The following is a 20708-nucleotide window of genomic DNA, read 5'->3' on the forward strand; positions in this document are numbered from 1 at the left end:
TTTCCCAAACTCAGTCCCCTGGACCCCCAAGGGGTGCACGTTTTGGTTTTTGCCCTAACACTGCACAGCTGATTCAAATCATCAACTAATCGTCAAGATTGAATGATTTGAATGAGCTATGTAGTGCTAGTGCAAAAAACCAAAGCACCCCTTTAGTGACATGGAGTAGGCGTATTCGTTTCCCAAAGGAATATGCATTAGAGCTTTGTGAAAGAATACAGGAATTGAACAATAGGACTAACACATCCTATATCATTTTTCTTCATTCAGCTGTAGAGAGACCTGCGATGACTTGCCAAAAAAATGAAGAGAACCTTCATAAAACCCACTACAAACCTTGAACCCTGATCTCATGGAAACCACAGTAATGCTCTCAGAACTGTACGGATATCAATGCATGCTATCATCTCGCACTCTAACAGCATGTCGATTTCTACGGCAGATGTTCACTTTGAAGAGTTGACCTGGGCGATTAACCACCTTCAAAATCATTATACATGTAACTGACCTGTGAAAAATGCAAAATGTTACATGGTTGTAAAATTATTATTATAAAAAAAAAAATCTGATTCACAACAGCTGATAGGTGGGTTAGTATAAAGCATATCTGATGCACCGTTACAACCACACAAAACATTAAGAATACCTGCTCTTTCCATGACAGACTGACCAGGTGAATCTAGGTGAAAGCTATGATCCCTTATTGATGTCGCGTGTTAAATCCACTCCAATCAGTGTAGACGAAGGGGAGAAGACAGATTAGACAAGGATTTTATAGCCTTGAGATTATTTAGACATGGAGTGTGTATCAAATCTAATGTTATTTTTTTACATTAAGAAGTAAAAAAAATATACATATTAAACATATTAAAACATATTAAAAGAAGAAAATTGAAAAATAACAAATAATTAAAGAGTAACAAAATAACAGCAGCAAGACTATATACAGGGGGTACCGGTACAGAGTCAATGTGCGGGGGCACAGGTTAGTCCAGGTAATTGAGGTAATATGTACAGTGGTTGCTCAACTAAAAGCTTTGAGATTATGCTGCGGGATTTAGAGGTAATTTGTGGTTTAGTACAGTGCCCTGCATCACTGCTTCACTGCTCCAGACCAGCGCAAGGGGGAGTTAGAGCACTGATTATTCTTCCTGGGAAAGACTCTTTCAGAATGAATGCAAGAGGCAAGTGGTAGGGGGGAGAGAGAGCCTTCAGAGGTTAAGACAGCGCTGCTCTGAGACAAGCATGGGGACTGGTCTTGATAAATCAATGAGATTTTTATTTTCACTGAATCTCCGTTTGGGTATAGGTTAGACTACAATTAGGGTGTAGAAATGTTAGGATCATTTTTCTCTGGCTCTATCTAGTACTGTAGCCTACTCCCGACTGGTCACATTGTAATGCACCATTAAGGGGCTATTAGCAGGACAATAGATACTCTGTGCAAGGCAAATGTGACTCACCACTTGGATTCGGTCTCATGTAGCAACATTGGAATTTCAGGTTTTTAACTTGGATAAAAGTGGAGACTCAGAGCTACAAAATGGTATAACATACACTGCATTTGAGAAAATAATGGGAAATTAAATCTGCTTTGAAATTTGATCAACGTGTAAACTCCCTTTTGAGAAAACCGTCTTTCAATGTTTTGGTACTAGTATTGGAGAGCCCTTCTATGTCTCCCATTCAGCATTGTTCACACCCTCTTAAGCCTTAGCCCTACCCATCTCTTTAAGGGTTGCTACCAACCGTGCTGTACTAACTTGCCAGCTACTTCCAGACATCCAAGAGAGAGAGAACAGCTCACTGAACATTACTCGCCCTATCGCTGTGGTTTCGTGTTGAGAGCGGACACTGGATACGCTGGCCAATAAGTAGGGTTGTTCCGGAAGCTCTGACCTCACAATTACAGTAAAGCACCCAAGCTAACTGGCTAACATTGGCTAGCTACTTCCAGACACATAAGGAGAGAACACCCCACTCTAACCATTTTACTCACCCTAGAAGAGCTGGTTAGTTTTTTTCTTCATGTTATCCAGAGCGTTGGTGACTGTAACTGTGCGGCTGGCAACAATTGAATTACACTTTGTTGCCAACGTTAACTGACACGGCTGTTGAAAATTCAAAAATGCTTCAGTTATTCTGCGCTCTGGCACACTATGACTAGACTCTTTTATTAAGAAATGTAGCTAGATAGCTAGCTAGGTAAACAATGAATCCCAATGCATGACGTAACGTTAGTTAGCGAGCCAGCCAGCTAACGTTAGCCAGATAGCTAACAGTACACTTTAACTTGAAATTAAAATACTTTGTCAAAATTAGAGTGGAGTCTTCGTTAAGACATGTAGCTAGATAGCTAAACAATGGACCATAATCACAACTCATGACGTTACTACCTTGCATGAATCTGCAGGTAGCTAGCTAGTCAAGCAAATGTGTCTAAGTTACAATGAATAAGATCATACACATAATGTTTGCTAGCGACCGAGCCAGATAATGTTAGCTAGCTAACATTCCACTAGAAATGAAACCACTTTCTGTCAAAATTAGAAATGTGTAATATCTGAAAATCTTATCAGTACACATCATGGTTGGACCCGTCTCCTGTCTGAAGCAGTGCATGGTTGCCTTAGTTTGACAATGTAATTCAGACTTGTGTTTCTACATCTCCTTAGCTTATCATACTTGAATTCCACTAATTTCAAAACTCAGTCCTCCAGAAAGTGGAGAGCATACACATAACTTTAGTTGGCGAGCGAGCCTGCCAGATAACATTAGCTAGCTAACAGCACACTTTAACTTGACATTAGGTTTATGCAGTTTTACTATACAATATTTTTTCTGCGTTCGACACAATTACCTAAACATACTGACCAGCTCCAATAGACAGACAGCGTGCTATATGGTAGACCAATCCAAACTCATCTCTCAGCATATCCAGCCCATTCATTATCTCAGCCAATCATGGCTAGCGGGAAGGTTGCCCACTTTTTCTGTGGCTAAACCAACCAGGCTGTAATTGAACAATTGTATTTGTATTTACAAATGGCATACAAGTTTGATACTAAAGCACATGAAAGTTAAAGTGTTCAAGAAGCATTTTTAGCAACAAAAAAAATGTTACGTTCAAACAGCTCTCCTGTGAAGTCGTGACTTGCGACATACGCCTACTTTCCTGAATTGGGTCACCACTGATCAGCATTAAGAACTTTGTGGATGGGCCCTCACGAGTGGCGCCGCGGTCTAAGACACTGCATCGCAGTGCAAACTGCATTGCTACAGCTGCTGGTTGGATACCTGTGCCGGCTGCGACCCGGGAGACCCATGAGGCAACGTTGGGCTTCTGGTTTCTCTCTCTCTAAAATCAGAAATAAATTATTCTAAATAAAAACCTGGATTTATTTACAAATTAGTAACAATGTCTCATCCCATGTTCAATAATGGCCTTTTTCTCGCTCACGAAATCATCTCCAAAATATAGTTATTTTTTTAAACAAGCCATTGAAAGTTGGCTGCAATTTCAGCTTAATCCACCAGAAAAGACACAACAAATAATACGACAAATATTGTGGTTAAACTCAAATATACTAATTGATTAAAAACACTTTCTCAATTGGAACCTTTGGCCAGTGGAAGTATTATTATTATTGTTAACCCTGTTTTTCACAAGTGTAGCAGGCTGTGAATTCTGCAAACAACATTTCTAGGATGGGCTATTAGCAGGACAATATGTATTGGTCATATTGGTCATGGCTCCCGAGTGGCGCAGTGGTCTAAGGCACTGCATCTCATTACAGGAGGCACGCCTACAGTCCCTGGTTTGAATATAGTTATTTTTAAAACAAGGGAGGAAAGGGAACTTCTCTGTCGGCCCTGGGGGCCTTTTTAAAACATAAAATAATCTCCACCGATGAAAATGGGGCTGTGCTCGGTCCTCCTTTTCCTGTAGTCCACAATCATATCCTTTGTCTTGATCACGTTGAGGGAGAGGTAGTTATCCTGGCACCACTCTGCCAGGTCTCTGACCTCCTGCCTATAGGCTGTCTCATCGTTGTTGGTGATCAGGCCTACCACTGTTGTGTCGTATGTGTGCCATTCAGAGGGTGAATGGCCAAGATAAAAAAATATTAAAGAGCCTTTTAAATGGGGTATGGTAGTATGTGTCAGGCACACCGGTTTGTGTCAAGATCTGCAACGCTGCTGGGTTTTTCATGCTCAACAGTGTCCCGTGTTTATCAAGAATGCTCCACCACCCAAAGGACATACAGCCAACTTGACACAGCTGTGGGAAGTATTGGAGTCAACATGGGCCAGCTTCCTTATGATAAGTTTTCGACACCCTGTTGAGTCCATACCCTGACGAATTGAGGCTGTTCTGAGGGCAAAAGCGGGAGGGCAACTCAATATTAGAAAGGTGTTCCTAATGTTTGGTATTGTCAGTGTATATGGGCAGTCAGTTGTGCCAAAATAACTACTGTTCCTGGTTAGTCCCCCCTCCCCCTTTTCCGCTTCTAAACACAAGATGTTGAAACAATATTGCCATCATTCAAAATGAGAAATCACTCATCATATAGTGTCTTTTAGTGACACTATAGGAACAAGGAAATTCTCCATTTGTGTGAAATGGAGTTGGAAATATGAGCCTTTGGCATTAGTTTCCTGTAAAGTGCTTTTCCAAGTGACTCAGACAGAATAGTCTCACTGAGTAATGACGATTAGCACGTAAAAGCAATGCGGGGAATACAAGTGCATTGCATTCATACAATGCCAAGAAGTTCTAAGGGAGTCTGCATATCTGATCGCTGCTGATTTGTTTGGTGGTCTTCACTTCACTTCTGTCTCACGCCCAATCAGATTACGCCACAGAAAGACAAAGGCTGCTACAGTATATGCCATTTTGGATTTCAAACCGTTTCACTTCAGACACTAAGAGATAAATCAAGTGCCGTTGTCTCATTTTCTTTCTTGCAAAAGTAGATTTTGTTTGCACTTATTTCAGTGGGTGAAAGTATTCTTATATGCAGTAGCTCATTTGGAAGAGTGCTGCAGCTATCACATGCACAATGAAATTTACAATGAAAATCATTAAGTTCATCTGACAACATGTATGAACATGTAATGATATGTAATTGACACAATAATACTAATACATTGATATAAAATAGTAGTCTACAGTCATTAACCTCCATATCAACATCAACTTTAAATCAACCGCCTAACTAAATTAGCAAATGTATCCGTATGTCTAGGTTATACTCTGCGTTGCCAAGTTTTTTTTTCTCCATTCCATATGTCATTTTGATATCATATAGGACTAGTACACACACAAACACATACACGCACACACACACAGACACACACACAAGCACATCACAGATTGATTTGGACCGAGCCAAAAAGCAGAGTGCTACTGTTCTCACAGAACACCTTCACATCAACTGTCAACAGCCCAATCTGTGCCTAACCGCTTTCAGCTGACATTTGAACAAATAGTATAACTCAACTCATACAGTATTCACAAACGTAATCTATATCTATTTAATATTTTTTCATCAAAAAAATGTTATCCATATATACTGCATGAAGATCCTTAGTTTGTTGAGTATCAAAAATGTGTCATATTACCATTACTGACTATCTTGCAGAAATGCTAGTAGTGGTGGTCCTTGTGAAATGTTTCTCCATGTATAAACCCTATTTATCCTCTGAAGTAAATAAATCCTGAGAAGACTGCACACAGAGTCATGAAAAGGCACCTCTGCACCCTCTCTTGTGAGCGTCTCCACGAAAATTAATATTTGCCCGTTCAAACAAAGCTAACTCTCCAGTGATTCCAGCAACACAGGACTCCTGCAAACCTATTAGCATTGGTTCCAAGGGCACCCTCAGGAAAGACATGATTCCCTAACAAAACCAGCCCCCTGTACATTTTACACACAGAAATATAGAAAGTGCTGCAAATGCACTGCGACATGGAGAGTGCCTAGAACGATGTCTCCTGTTGTGGTATGGCAGGGGGAAATACAGTAGCATCATAGATTGTGACATCTAGAAATCAAACAAGTAAGGTCTGTTTTTTGATTTGAGGAAAAACCTGTATTGGCTTCTGGGTAGAAGTATCAGTTCACGTTTACAGAGACACTGTTCACGTACGGTTGAATTGATTGTCGAAGGTGAGGTGACTTTGCAGTCATCTAAACTGTTTTCTAAGGCTTTGATCTCAAGCTTTGTAGCACAGTACTTATTCAACAGTGGTTCTGGCGACTGATCAGAAACCTGATCCAGGAAAGTAATTTGGAAAAGTAAGTAAATTACCGCTTAAAGAAATACACCAGTGAAAGAGTATAAAACAGATCAATTATTCCATAAAGATCATTAGCTCCAAAAGTTATTAAGATTATGGTCAGAATATTTTTCAGGAGGAACATTTAGTAGCTCCAATTCATGATAATTAATGCTCTTTCCCAGAGGTATTTACATTTTGATGGTCTGAAGTACCATTACGGTTTTGAAACACTGTCCAACCCATGCAGGCAGGAAGTATATGAACATTGGGAAATATCCACTTCTTCAAGTGGGATTTACAAGCCAAATCCTTTGGATGTGTTCAAGCTGTCACTGATTGGAGCAGAGTGACTGGCTTTCTTTGGCTGAATCCACGCAGGGAGAGAAAGGGGGAGAGGGAAGAAGAGAGCGAAGGAGGGAGGGAGAGATGGAGAGAGCGAGAGGAAGAGAGAGAGAGAGAGAGAGGATACAGAGAGAGAGAGAGAGAGAGAGAGAGAAAGTGCAGATGTTGTATCTTGCCCTGTTGAAGGATACATTTTAAACCTGTAGTGTTTTTTGGCTTAGAAAGGCTTCTGACTTTTGTCATTTCCACTTTGAAATGTAAGTCTTGGTTTTCCCTTACAAAAAATGTATCAACCCCTGCAAAAATGTTAATTTATTATAATCCAGATAATAATTCACATTTCCTGTTGCTGCAGGATTATTTTCATGTTGTATCAAACTGGCTCAAATCAAGATCCTACATCTGTAAGCAGTATGTAGGCAATTGGGAGAGAGGGAAATGGAAGGAGAGAGAGTGTAAAGGAGAGACATTTTTAAACTGTAGGGAGCAGCAGCAGCCTTTCAAATAAGGCAAGTGCAGTTACTACGCTACAGGACAGCAGCGAGAAATGCGAGATATGTAGACATGGGCCTTTGCCCCTCTTACAGCTATGAAATAACTACCACAAAAATGTCAATAATAGGGGAGGGACTAATTTATATTAACAGATTACATACCAACACACTGTCATAATTGATATTACTTAATATAATATTTAAATATACGTATTCAAGTCATGTGCTTTAGAATTGATGACACCAACATTGTGTGTTTGTGTGTGTGTGTGCGTGCGCGTGTGCGTGCGTGCTTGTGTGTGAGCATGCTTGTGTGTGAATGTGCAGGTGAGTGTGTTTCAATACAAACTATGCCTATTTTGTTATCTTATGTTAGATGAGAACATGCTCATGCAACTATACGCCAGAACAGTTATTCATTGTCACGCCCTGGCCATAGAGAGGCTTTTATTCTCTATTTTGGTTAGGCCAGGGTGTGACTAGGGTGGGCATTCTATGTTCAGTTTCTATGTTTTGTATTTCTTTGTTGTTTGGCCGTGTGGTTCTCAATCAGAGACAGCTGTCTATTGTTGTCTCTGATTGAGAACCATACTTAGGTAGCTTTTTCCCACATGGATTTTGTGGGTAGTTGTTTTCTGTTTTGTGTGTCAAATCAAATCTTATTTTATTTGTCACATACACATGGTTAGCAGATGTTAATGCGAGTGTAGCGAAATGCTTGTGCTTCTAGTTCTGACAACGCAGTAATAACCAACGAGTAACCTAACAATTCCACAACTACCACCTTACACACAAGTGTAAAGGGATAAAGAATATGCACATAAAGAGTGATGGTGCAGAACGGCATAGGCAAGATGCAGTAGATGGTATCGAGTACAGTATATACATATGAGATGAGTAATGTAGGGTATGTAAACAAAGTTGCATAGTTTAAAGTGGCTAGTGATACAAGTATTACATAAAGATGCAGTAGATGATATAGAGTACAGTATATACATTTACATATGAGATGAGTAATGTAGGTTATGTAAACATATTAAGTAGCATTGTTTAAAGTGGCTAGTGATACATTTTTTACATCAATTTCCATCAATTTCCATTATTGAAGTGGCTGGAGTTGAGTCAGTATGTTGGCAGCAGCCACTCAATGTTAGTGGTGGCTGTTTAACAGTCTGATGGCCTTGAGATAGAAGCTATTTTTCAGCCTCTCGGTCCCTGCTTTGATGCACCTGTACTGACCTCGCCTTCTGGATGATAGCGGGGTAAACAGGCAGTGGCTCGGGTGGTTGTTGTCCTTGATGATCTTTATGGCCTTCCTGTGACATCGGGGGGTGTAGGTGTCCTGGAGGGCAGGTAGTTTTGCCCCCGCTGCCGCGCCTTCTTCACCACGCTGTCTGTGTGGGTGGACCAATTCAGTTTGTCCGTTATGTGGACGCAGAGGAACTTAAAACTTACTACCCTCTCTACTACTGTCCCGTCGATGTGGATAGGGGGGTGGCCCGTCAGGAAATCCAGTACCCAGTTGCACAGGGCAGGGTCGAGACCCAGGGAGACCAAATTGGAGTGGGTCTAGGGTGTCAGGTAGGGTGGAGGTGAAATGGTCCTTGACTAGTCTCTCAAAGCACTTCATGACGGAAGTGAGTGCTACGGGGCGGTAGCCGTTTAGCTCAGTTACCTTAGCTTTCTTGGGAACAGGAACAATGGTGGCCCCCTTGAAGCATGTGGGAACAGCAGACTGGGATAAGGATTGATTGAATATGTCCGTAAACACACCAGCCAGCTGGTCTGCGCATGCTCTGAGGACGCGGCTGGGGATGCCGTCTGGGCCTGCAGCCTTGCGAGGGGAAACACGTTAAAATATTTTACTCACGTCGGCTGCAGTGAAGGAGAGTCCGCATGTTTTTTAGCGGTCAGTGGCACTGTATTGTCCTCAAAGCGAGCAAAAAAGTTAATTAGTCTGTCTGGGAGCAAGACATCCTGGTCCGCGATGGGGCTGGTTTTCTTTTTGTAATCCGTGATTGACTGTAGACCCTGCCACATCCCTCTTGTGTCTGAGCAGTTGAATTGCGACTCTACTTTGTCTCTATACTGACGCTTAGCTTGTTTGATTGCCTTGCGGAGGGAATAGCTACACTGTTTGTATTCGGTCATGTTTCCGGTCACCTTGCCCTGGTTAAAAGCAGTGGTTTGCGCTTTCAGTTTCGTGCGAATGTTGCCATCAATCCACGGTTTCTGGTTTGGGAATGTTTTAATCGTTGCTGTGGGTATAACATCGCTGATGCACTTTCTAATGAACTCGCTCACCGAATCAGCGTATTCGTCAATGTTGTTGTTGGACGCAATGCGGAACATATCCCAATCCACGTGATCGAAGCAGTTTTGAAGAGTGGAATCAGATTGGTCGGACCAGCATTGAACAGACCTGAGCGCGGGAGCTTCTTGTTTTAGTCTCTGTCTGTAGGCTGGAAGCAACAAAACGGAGCCGTGGTCAGCTTTTCAGAAAGGAGAGCGAGGGAGGGCCTTATATGCATCGCGGAAGTTAGAATAACAATGATCCAGGATTTTACCAGCCCTGATTGTGCAACCGATATGCTGATAGAATTTAGGGAGTCTTGTTTTCAGATTAGCCTTGTTAAAATCCCCAGCTACAATGAATGCAGCCTCAAGATATGTGGTTTCTAGTTTACATAGAGTCAAATAAAGTTCGTTCAGGGCCATCGATGTGTCTGCTTGGGGGAGAATATATATGGCTGTGATTATAATCAAAGAGAATTCCCTTGGTAGATAATGCGATCGACATTTGATTGTGAGGAATTCTAAGTCAGGTGAACAGAAGGACTTGAGTTCCTGTATGTTGTCATGATCACACCACGTCTCGTTAATCATAAGGCATACCAGAAAGATGCTTGTTTCTGTCGGCGAAATGCGTGAAGAAACCAGCTGGCTGCACCGACTCCGATAGCATCTCTCGAGTGAGCCATGTTTCCGTGAAGCAAAGAACGTTACAGTCTCTGATGTCTCTCTGAAATGCTACCCTTGCTCGGATTTCATCAACCTTGTTGTCAAGAGACTGGACATTGGCGAGTAGTATGCTAGGGAGTGGTGCCCGTCTCCGGAGCCTGACCAGAAGACCGCTTCGTTTGCCCCTTTTACGGCGTCGTTGTTTTGGGTCGTCGGCTGGGATCCGATCCATTGTCCTGGGTGGAAGGCAAAACACAGGATCCGCTTCGGGAAAGTCATATTCCTGGTCGTAATGATGGTGAGTTGACGTTGCTCTTATATGCAGTAGTTCCTCCCGACTGTATGTAATGAAACCTAAGATTACCTGGGGTACCAATGTAAGAAATAACACGTAAAAAAAACAAAATACTGCATAGTTTCCTAGGAACGCGAAGCGAGGCGTCTACACCAGACAGAACTGTTTCGTTTGTGCCGCTTTGATAATTTTTGTTCTAGTTTTCGGTTATAATAAAAATCATGGACACGTACATCTCTGCACCTTGGTCCTCACCTCCTTCCACCAACAGCCCGTTACAGTCATAGAAGAAGGAAACTATAGAATTCCATCTTGCGCTATATCTGTCAGCTTTGAAAAATTGTCTTCAAAACATATGGTAGTATGTAAATGTTAAATATGACATTACAGGAGTTATGTTGTTCTGTGATTATGCCATAATAACCAGTTCTTGAACTGATCTCAACAACATCAAACACAGACAGATGGTCAGGAGAGAAGCATTCTTTTATGTGCTTTTTATCTCTTCAAAAAGGCTTTTCCAGGCATTTAAAAACTGGACATTTAGACTCAGCAGAAGGACAGGCCCTGGCATCCTCTCACACCTCATCCTATGATTGGTGGCTTCAGCGGTTTGATACTTCCTGGATCTGGACCAGGGGGTCCCCAGGGTTCACTCTTGTCAGCTAGGGAGACAAGGGAGAGGCACGATTACTAATTTATTCACAGGACTAAAATGAGGGAAAATTCCTATTTTAGGAACTGTGGTCAGGAGAGAGTAAGTAATTCTACCTGGGCAGCAACATCGTCTCAGTGACTTTGCTCTGCTGGTATGGTGTCCATATTAGGACAGTCATACAAGTACGGGGTTCATATTAGGATGGGAAATGAGTTAATGATCTTCCACCTTTTGGTACTTTACTCTATTTACCAACAGTAGAAGCTGATACGATATCTCACCATCTAAATTCAATTTATTATGAATGGATATTTGATGTCGGATAAATGTAGAGCCTGGTTGAAAGTTCAAGTGGGTTTTACAATATTGATTTTTGGATGTTTACATCAAATATAGATCTAGTATCCTAGATAGAAGAAACTAGTTACTTGCCTTGATCTGTTACTTGTTTGCAAGATGTTTTTAAATGGTAACATGCCAAGTCAAGCTAAGTATTGACAAGCTAAAAACCCAGCTCATCTGTTAGTAATTGCCATCAATGGCATTACATCATTCATCAGTTAACCTGGTAAACACTCAGGTTCCATAAACATAATCAATACATTTAGTTTTGGGTTAAAATATGAACATGTATAATACAGGTGATGTGATATTATAGTCATGTATTCTGACTGTAAATAGCCTTCACGTACTACAGCCAAATAGCCTTGATTTACACACACATTTCTGAGTCAGATTTGCTCTTTTGTACACTCCTGCATGTTTATTCTAAGTTTGTCGCGACCTCTGCACAGGTTAGACCATGTCAGCCCTGCAGCGCCAACAGTGAATGAATCACCGCTACACATGACACCGGCGAGGCACTGGTATGAGTCAATACTGGTTACTTGTAGCCTTGAATGTAAATGTAGCTGATCATAGGGGTTCTCTCACCTTGCGACCGTTGCACTGACTATGGCATGCCAACCCTTAGGGTGGAATGCCATCTAGTAAGAACCCAGTCATGTTTTTTTATATTGCTTTCACTGTCAAGGTGAGTTGATCCTGGCAGGCATAATAAAACACATTTTATTATAATACTTTATATATTTTCAATTACAGCTGACACATCTGCAAATCAAGTGGGCACGTGGGTTTCTCTACCACTTTCGCTTTTGTGCAAGTAAGCACAAACGTGGGCTAGCGTGGATGTCCATAGTGCTGCTGACAGTGACATGACACATTAGTAAATAACTACGCTAGATAACAGTCAAAATATACCATCAAATCTGCTTCATAATAGTTTATGGCCACCGTCGAATGACATTTATGTATAGCTTTTAGAGGCGAGCCAATGAAACGCCGGCTTTAAAATGAAGTCGGCCATGATTCATGTCATCCAGCTGTCAGTCTTACATTAATATTATGGCCATATCCATCATGTTGCTATGTTGCATCTATAATCAACTCCAGCTGTAAAATTGAATTTGGCATGACATCACAGAGGATATTTCCTTGATGGCAGGCTGTCGCCTGCAAATGAGAGGTACACCAGGTGAAAACAAATACAACACAAAACAATGGGTATAACAGGACCGAAATGACAATGGTAAAGGGGAGGAAATGTGTGTTACATGCTTAGCTATGAGCTAGGACAGAGAGTCGTATCTATCTAGAATATAATATGTTGAGGTGTAGGTTTCTGTGATTTTAGCTACTCTTCTATCAACGAGCTCTCATTGTATTGAATTCACTCCAGCACACAAAATACAGTATCAACCTGACCGTTTTTTTTTTAAGTTAGGAAGAGAGACGACACCACTGACCAAACTGACACTGAGTGGTATGAATACTGAAGATTGTACCATAACGTTTGCATTACTGTACTTTCCTAAGCAGTCATCTGGGCCCATACGATAACTACACGGTTGTTTTTCAAAATGCTAATTATTGATAAATTCATCCTCAGTGTTTCCTTATCAGTCAAGGAGGGGGTGTCTCTATTTATTCTGAATGTTTCTTTGATTTCCTCCTCACCAAATTCCTTTGAAAGTTGCAGAACTTGTTTTGTATGCAAAGGTACCTAGCTTACAGTCATTTATTTCATTTGTATGCCTCTTTCTCTTCTAATGTGACAAATAAGAAATGGCAATCTCTGCCCCAGGAAATGCGTCAGGCACCGGAGCAGCACTGTCAGTCATATTAAAGTATAAGCTGCTCCTTTAAAAAGCATGTTGATTCTCCATACTCCAATATTGATTAACTGTCTCTGTTTGATGTATGCGTTACTAGCCCCATGCAAACGCAATGTTTGGGCTTAGGTTGTTAGTTCTGCCACTGTAACCGATGCAATGTAACTACTGATGCCCCCAGATATAACAATTGACTGTCCCCAGAGAGAATTTGCTTGTGACTGAAATTACGGCCCAGCTAGCATATTTATTTCCTTGGAAGTTGTGGGAACGTTTGTTTTTGGTTTCACAGTGGTTGGGGGAATAAAGACAGACGCTTCCTGACCGGTTAAACTAAATATTATTTTACATTTAGCCTGTTCTGGGAACATTTATTTTTGGGTTGCAGGGAGGTTCTGAGAACTTTTTACTCTGGTTCCTTGACAGTTTTCCTGGGAGGTTTTAATAACGCTATTATAATGGAAATTGTAGGTTATTTTGAGGTTTAATAACTTCCTTAAGACTTTTAATAACAATGCTAGTTTATTTTGGGTTAACTTTTTGGAACTCCAAGCAGATATGGAACACATGGTAATTAATTTCCTTAGACATGAATCATGCAAACACATTTTTTTAAAATTGTGACACAGCATCTGTGAGATTCAAATCTGTGATTTTCTGTTCTCTATCCATTGAATTAGTCCACTTCGCCACCAGGATGGAGCTAGCATACCATGTTTTCTTTATTCACACAAAGCTGTTTTATTCTATTCAAACAGACCCCATTTCAAAGGAATCGAGCACTCTTTAAAATCAGGTGTGGCCAAATAGTAGGTGCACCTGAACAGACTTAACAAGATAGAGGATAGAATGGGTTTTGTTGATGCTGAGAATAGAATGTACAGTGGGGCAAAAAAGTATTTAGTCAGCCACCAATTGTGCAAGTTCTCCCACTTAAAAAGATGAGAGAGGCCTGTAATTTTCATCATAGGTACACTTCAACTATGACAGATGAAATTAGATTTTTTTTTTGATGAATTTATTTGCAAATTATGGTGGAAAATAAGTATTTGGCGAACTACAAACAAGCAAGATTTCTGGCACTCGCAGACCTGTAACTTCTTTAAGAGGCTCCTCTGTCCTCCACTCGTTACCTGTATTAATGGCACCTGTTTGAACTTGTTATCAGTATAAAAGACACCTGTCCACAACCTCAAACAGTCACACTCCAAACTCCACTATGGCCAAGACCAAAGAGCTGTCAAACGACACCAGAAACAAAATTGTAGACCTGCACCAGGCTGGGAAGACTGAATCTGCAATAGGTAAGCAGCTTGGTTTGAAGAAATCAACTGTGGGAACAATTATTAGGAAATGGAAGACATACAAGACCACTGGTAATCTCCCTCGATCTGGGGCTCCATGCAAGATCTCACCCCGTGGGGTCAAAATTATCACAAGAACGGTGAGCAAAAATCCCAGAACCACACGGGGGGACCTAGTGAATGACCTGCAGAGAGCTGGGACCAAAGTAACAAAGCCTACCATCAGTAACACACTACGCCGCCAGGGACTCAAATCCTGCAGTGCCAGACGTGTCCCCCTGCTTAAGCCAGTACATGTCCAGGCCCGTCTGAAGTTTGCCAGAGAGCATTTGGATGATCCAGAAGAAGATTGGGAGAATGTCATATTGTCAGATGAAACCAAAATATAACTTTTTGGTAAAAACTCAACTCGTCGTGTTTGGAGGACAAAGAATGCTGAGTTGCATCTAAAGAACACCATACCTACTGTGAAGCATGGGGGTGGAAACATCATGATCTGGGGCTGTTTTTCTGCAAAGGGACCAGGACGACTGATCCTTCCATCAGCAAGGGCATTGAAGATGAAACGTGGCTGGGTCTTTCAGCATGACAATGATCCCAAACCCACCGCCCGGGCAATGAAGGAGTGGCTTCGTAAGAAGCATTTCAAGGTCCTGGTGTGGCCTAGCCAGTCTCCAGATCTCAACCCCATAGAAAATCTTTGGAGGGAGTTGAAAGTCCGTGTTGCCCAGCAACAGCCCCAAAACATCCCTGCTCTAGAGGAGATCTGCATGGAGGAATGGGCCAAAATACCAGCAACAGTGTGTGAAAACCTTGTGAAGACTTACAGAAAACGTTTGACCTCTGTCATTGCCAACAAAGGGTATATAACAAAGTATTGAGATAAACTTTTGTTATTGACCAAATACTTATTTTCCACCATAATTTGCAAATAAATTCATAAAAAATCCTACAAAGTGATTTGCTGGATTTCTTTTCCTTATTTCGTCTGTCTTAGTTGAAGTGTACCTATGATGAAAATTATAGGCCTCTCTCATCTTTTTAAGTGGAAGAACTTGCACAATTGGTGGCTGACTAAATACTTTTTTGCCCCACTGTACACAATCCATGTCTCAAGGCTTAAAAATCCTTCTTCAACCTGTCTCCTCCCCTTCATCTCCACTGATTGAAGTGGATTTAAAAAGTGACATCCAATAAGGGATCATAGCTTTCACCTGGATTCACCTGGTCAATCTATGTCATGGAGAGAGAGCAGGTGTTCATAATGTTTTGTATACTCGGTGTATAGTTTCATATTCAGGTTTGTGGGAAAGTGCTATGAGGAACAAAATATTTATCAATAAATGTTATCGTTAGGAGGTGAACAATTTGACTTGGTATTTGCAGTAATATTTTTTAAAAGGCATGCGTCAGACATGCCAAATTTCAAGTATCATGGCCGTTGACCTAGTCCTCAGGTGTAGAATACATCTGTCTTTCCTTTGAGTTACCGTTTGTTTATAGAAACACTTCAGAAGTTACAAAAGGTCAGACGAGGAACAAATGTTGAGCCGGCCTGCTTTCAGTTTCAGCACAGATGATATTGTCTGATGCAGTTCACTAGGGCAGGGTTGTGGCTGTGGGGCTTGTACCAGGATGGAGCAGCTGACCAAAATCAAAGAAAAATAACTGAACACAAGTTACATTGTCGGGTTAGTGCTGACCTTCTCACAGATGAGGATTTACCATCATTCAAACCTTGCTCATCTCTGCTGGACCCAAATGATTTTTGTGCTTGAGTGAATTTAACCCATGACCAATACTCATCCACGACATTGATATCTTCTCATTTTTTTTTTCACCCATTGATGGTTAATGAAGTAAATAAATTTTTTAATCAATGACAAATGGAATTGAAAATGTATATATATATTGGTCATACTGGATTCCTTTCGATATTCTTTTACAGGACCTACCCCCTTCGTTTTGGCAACGAGCGATTACTCTTCTGGAGTCCGTCGACTCTTAATGAACCCTTATCTTTCTCACTTTAATCGGTCGCCAGATGTTTTTCCTTCCCCGTTTTCACAGTTGACATTTTTCTGCTTGACATAATACAGACTCAGGTTCAGAAGTCTGTTTATATAAAGAGAGTTGAGGTTGTTGGCTTTGAAACGACGTGTCCCTCAACATGTGCGATCAGCACTTTCCCAGGGTTATTTCCACATTGTTCGCCAGAGACAAGCAGAGGGACACGCACACACACACACACACACACACACACACACACACACACACACACTGACTGACGGACTGGCCTTTCTTTGAGGCGGACACTTTTATTACAAAAAAAAAATATTCACTTTGATTCCTGTCCCATTTGGTGTCCATTCCAAACGGATTACAACCCATTAAAAGAGTATGAATGATATGTTTGTGCAATATGTTGCATTGTGGTTTTAATGTACACTGTTTGTATGCACAATTAGCTGTCTTAGGCTAAAATGTTAAATGACTTTGACCTGAAAAGAAAACTCTGCTTGCATGCAGTACCTTACCTCAAAATCATTCCCCAAGTGTGGCATGTGCTTGTGTGTGTGTATATGTTAGTGCCTGCATGCATGAGTATGTGTGTGTCCCCCACATTCCATATTTACTGACTTGAGTAACTAAAGCACTGAATACTGTAGCCCACATGAACCCAAGTTCTCATCCAAGCAGCTGTACCTACATATGTCCTTATTTTCCTCTGACCTCCTCTGATATGCAGTAAGCATATGGAGTGATTTCACAACATAAATAAACCAGGCCAAAGACAGTATGATGTAAGAACCCACAGCACTCGAATGTTGTCCCTTTGAAGTATGTGTTATTATTGAATAAGCAACAACAGAGCTGATGCGATCTGTATCTTCAGTTTTAACCTCTAGTCTCGTTGCAAAGACATTTTACGGAGTAGGAAAATATACTTGTTTATTAAACTGGTGAAGGATGAGAATAAATTGAATTACATTGAAGTAGGTCAGAAATTAGCTACTGAGTATATAAGTAATCAAACTGAATATTTAATTACAAATACTTCCCCCCCTATTTTCTTCAAAAAGAGTCTGCCTCTCTCTTTCTGCCTCTGCCTCTCTGTCTCTATCTCGCCCTCTCCCCCTCCCTCTTTCTTCTCAACCTGCACTCCTTTCAGAGACTTCCTGTAATTTACTTAATCAAAATCACCTGAACATTGTTGGATTGTTATCAAATGGCTTTTGGGGTAATAAAAAAGGAAGAAGAAGGGAGAATGATTTTCTATAAATAGACCAGAGACCAGAGGCCTCATGGTGCCCAGATGACAGGAAGCAACTGAGGCCTATCATGTGGAATGCCTTTTTCTCCCAGAAAGGAAATTAATTTCTTGTGATTTTTAGAAAACGTTCACAAGTGTTTTGTTTAAAGGCTGTAGTGTGGGTTCTCTTTCTTCATTGATGTTGTGATGAGAGATGCATTTCTCCGAAGATATCCTTCCTATTGTAACCCAAATACTGCTCTTTCTCAAAGCATTGGCCAAGAAATCACAGTTTCGAATGGTGGACCGACCAGGCTTTAGTGTTGTGCTTCCTCCCAGCATTCAAACGTCTTCATTAAATTCTGGAATGTATTGTGTTATCATTTGATGTTGGAAGCTTGGAAAGCGATAAAGCACTTCTGTCACTTCTGTCTGCTTTGAACGTGTCCCTGTATGTGACATGCTTGGAGTACACCCAGTATGGTGGCTGATGGGATATCGTTTTATCATCTCAACTCTCCGGAGATAATCTACTAACAAAGACCATATTGGAAAACTTTGCATATGATCACGAATTAAAGGTTTTCGTTAGACGTTTAACCAACAGTGCCACAGGCCTTTTTATAAATATGTAGGCCACAGTGCCTGTTATGAAACCCAAAGCAGTTATACAGGGTCAAAATAGGACATTACTGTTTATCTTTTTTAATTGTTAAGGGATCTAAATGTATACACATTTCTTTGGCATGGAACCTAGAGCTCTGTGTTGACAAGTAACGGACGTCTTCAATGGATAATGGTCTCTCCAACAAAGAACACAGAGATCCATAAATTACATCTCAGTCTCTGACTTTAAAATGTTGTCCACATTAACTTAATCTGTCTTCCTTAGAAGGCATTTCGAATGTAAATCATTGCTCCATAAAATGTAATTGTTCTGAGATGTTGTGTGAACTTCCCTTTGCGTTTGGAGGGAACGTGTGTGTTTGTGTGTGTGTGTGTTTGTGTGTATATGTGTGTGTGTGTGTGTGTGTGTTTAGTTTTGTGAAATTACACAGACTGAGTTGATTTCCATGATAATAAAATGCTTCCAATCGAAAAGGGACCATGTGGTCAATGAAAGGATGGCCAATTCCGCCAACTCTTATTGGTTGAGTCTGGTTTGGCTACGATGTCCCATGTTCTTGGAACTAAAATCCAATGGGCACGTGAACACTATAATCTTCAACTTCCGTCACATAGAAATAGATCCAGATGGAATTCAAGTCCCACCACCAAACTAAGGCCCAAAACAGTTAATGATCCAGATCAAAGCGACTTTAAAAATATATTTTCGCATCACATACATCTCTTTCACTCTCCTCTGAATATACAAAAGAAATGCACATCAGATGGAGAAGCAATGTAATGTATGTACAGTACCAGTCAAAAGGCTGGACACACCTACTCATTCAAGGGATTTTCTTTATTTGTACTATTTTTTTACATTGTATAATAATAGTGAAGACATCAAAACTATGAAATAACACGTGTGGAATTATGTAGTAACCAAAAAAGTGTTAAACAAATATTTATATTTGAGATTCATCAAAGTAGCCATCCTTTGCCTTGATGACAGCTTTGCACACTCTTGGCATTCCCTCAACCAGCTTCATGAGGAAGGCTTTTCAAACAGTGTTGAAGGAGTTCCCACATATGCTGAGCACTAGTTGGCTGCTTTTCCTTCACTCTGCAGTCCAACTCATCCCAAACCATCTCAATTGGGTTGAGGTAGGGTGATTGTGGAGGCCAGGTCATCTGATGCAGCACTCCATCACTCTCCTTGGTCAAATAGCCCTTACACAGCCTGGAGGTATGTTTTGGGTCATTGTCCTGTTGAAAAACAATTGATAGTACTACAAAGTAAAACCCAGATGGGATGGCGTACCGCTGCAGAATGCTGTGGTAGCCATGCTGGTTAAGTTTGCCTTGAATTTTAAATAAATCACAGACAGTGTCACCAGCAAAGCGCCCCCACACCATAACACCTCCTCCTCCATACTTCACGGTCAGAACCACACATGCGGAGATCCTCCGTTCACCTACTCTGCGTCTCACAAAGACACGGCAGTTGGAACCGAAAATCTCAAAATTGGACTCATCAGACCAAAGGACAGAATTCCACCAGTCTAATGTCCATTGCTTGTGTTTCTTGGACCAAGCAAGTCTCTTCTTCTTATTGGCGTCCTTTAGTAGTGGTTTGAATGCCTGATTCACACAGTTGATGTTCATATGTCTGTTACTTGAACTCTGTGAAGCAATCTGAGTTGAGGTTAACTCTAATGAACGCATCCTCTGCAGCAGAGGTAACTCTGGGTCTTTCTTTCCTGTGGCGGTCCTCATGAGAGCCAGTTTCTTCATTGCACTTGATGGTTTTTATGATTGCAACTGAAGAAACATTCAAAGTTGTTCCGCATTGACTGACCTTCATGTCTTAAAGTAATGATGGACTGACTGTTGTTTCTCTTTAAATTGTACTTTTATTTAACTAGTCAGTTAAGAACAAATTCTTATTTACAATGACGGCCTACCCCGGCCAAACCCAGACAACGCTGGGCCAATTGTGCGCAGCCATATGGGACTTACGGCCGGATATGATACAGCCTGGATTTGAACCAGGGACTGTAGTGACACCTCTTCTCTTGTACAGAGAATCAGTGCCTTAGACCGCTGCGCCACTCGGATCCCCATTCCAGTGACTCCCCACCCCCCATGATCTCATGAAGCTGGCTAAGAGAATGCCAAGGTTGTGCAAAGCTGTCATCAAGGCAAACGGTGGCTACTTTGAAGAATCTGAAATGTAAAATATATTTAGATTTGTTTAACACTTCTTTAATTACTACATGATTCCATATGTGTTGTTTAATAGTTTTGATATCTTCACTATTATTCTACAATGTAGAAA

Source organism: Oncorhynchus clarkii, chromosome 7 (assembly GCF_045791955.1).
Source record: "Oncorhynchus clarkii lewisi isolate Uvic-CL-2024 chromosome 7, UVic_Ocla_1.0, whole genome shotgun sequence".
Classification (NCBI taxonomy): Eukaryota; Metazoa; Chordata; class Actinopteri; order Salmoniformes; family Salmonidae; genus Oncorhynchus; species Oncorhynchus clarkii.